The sequence below is a fragment of the Phalaenopsis equestris genome, unplaced genomic scaffold (assembly GCF_001263595.1).
Source record: "Phalaenopsis equestris unplaced genomic scaffold, ASM126359v1 Scaffold233437, whole genome shotgun sequence".
Lineage (NCBI taxonomy): Eukaryota > Viridiplantae > Streptophyta > Magnoliopsida > Asparagales > Orchidaceae > Phalaenopsis > Phalaenopsis equestris.
This window is the reverse complement of record NW_018251384.1, coordinates 328719-330858: the sequence shown is the minus strand read 5'-3', so window position 1 is coordinate 330858 and position 2140 is coordinate 328719.

Genomic DNA, 2140 nt, shown 5'->3' with positions numbered 1-2140 from the left:
GAGATCAGAAAGTTCTTTATATTAAAGTTTCTGATTTTTCCACTCACCTCAGGAGTGTTGAGTGAAGTGTTGAGTGATGATTTTTTTTTCTTTTCTTTTTTGAAGCCTTTCACATTTTTTTTTGTTTTCCTGAGAATGACTATTTTTGGTGAGCTTCTTTTTGTTATAAACCATTTTCCCAATTTCTTGATTCTACGTAGGATCACCAGAGTCTTGCTAAGAACTAAGGGTTGAATCGACAGTGAATTCTGAGACGCTTCATCTACCATAATAGTCTCATCATTTTAATCTTCAAAAGCGGGAAAAAAGGCTTCCAAGATTGAAGTACCTTTTCCCAATTTTCGTAGGATACTTGGAACTGACTGCAAAGTGAGAAAATTGTGGAAGGGTGTTCAAGCTCATAAGTTGATCCATGAAGGATCAGGCCCAAAATCGATTCCACAATTATTGATCCAATATCGATCGGCAATCCCATTTGGATGCAGTAATTCGGAATAGCACTTTCTTTAGAAACTTTACCGATCTTCAATGTCGGTAACAGTTTCACAGAAATAAAGAAGTGCCAGTGTTTTGAAACGGGATTTAGGAGTGTCACAAAAAAACTAACATACCCGTTTTGTCTCATTTCCCAATCTTTAGTTTTGTCCGTTAAATATTGGTAAATCTCATTCTTCTGGTTTCTTGTCGGGATGAAGTTAGAATAATGGCAGACAGGAACGTTTTCAATCATGTATAATTCATTGATTCATGTAGGAGTAAAAGTTATCCATCTACCTCGCACATAAACGACTCCCTAGTTAATTCCACGCAAATTTGCATAAAATTAATTTACCACAGGAACAACCACGGTGGTAGTAGTATAGCACAACACTTCCCATCTACGCAGCACTATCATCTCTTCAATTTTCATAAAGGGATTGTTCAATCTGTGATTTACAAATCCTTATTCCTTGATCAATCTTTTCCTCATCAGTACCTTGTTGAAGATTCACTGCGCTTCCGCACTAATAAACTTTCTCCAATTGAACACTCGCATTCTGGGATTAATAGGGGAATTGGTTGCAATAGGAATGAATTTGGTGGAGTTTCACTTCATTTTTTGGGGAAATATGAACTTAAAAATCAAATTTGAGATCGGAAGAGGGTAACTCCCGCCAAAAAACTACCATTCAAACTCCAGAACCCACCCCCCCCACACAACCTCCAAAACCCGCCATCTAGCCAGTCTCGCCGTCGGCGGGGTCAAAGGCGCCATCGGCGAGTCTTCTGTAATTAATTGCCAGGACTCTCGGGAAAACCCCACCGTTGGTGGCGTTGATGGCGCCGTCGGTGCCCAAGGCAAAAATTGCATAATTTTGCTCTAATTCGAATGCGTTCCAATTTTTCTCTATGGATCTAATTTTTATGATGATTCAAGGGTAAAAAAGAGTAGTAGAGCTCAATACTACAACAAACTATCGATAATTTCAAATAAAAACTACTATAATCACAGTAAAAATAAAAATAATTATGGGTTGCCTCCCATAAAGCGCTTGTTTTAACGTCGTCAGCCCGACCTATTAAGGTTTATTCAGGTTGACTGATCATTAAAACCTTTTTAAAATTTGGTCTTTTACCCACAAAATATAGTTTTAGTATGTGTCCATTTACTTAAAATCTATTTCCAGTCTTCTGATCTTCAATTTCAACAGCTCCGTTAGTATAAACTTGAGTCACAGTAATGGGTCCTAACCAACAAGACTTCAATTTCCCAAAAGACGTGGTACGCCGAAGTAGGGCGATTAACATTTATCCTAAAAAATAAGAGAATCAAAGGGGGTGCGCCCCGGATATCCCCTTATCAACGTACGACAAATTCATCTAGTGCGATGAAGAGGAAGCCCCAACATTTTCCTTAGCTCACGCAAAGAGTGGGCACATCAAATGTGGGTGAAAGCTACTCCAACAGGATCATCAACGATACATGTGGCATAACATCTGGTACAGTGACACTAAGTACCACACCAAGTGTCCCATGCAACACCTCGGAGGGTCTCGCAGCATGTACAACAGAAAGTAAATATTTTGGCCTCGTAATGGACCGACAGGTAGCCCCCGGTCTCCTACTACGAGGGCCTCTAGGATAAGAAGAATAAAGAAG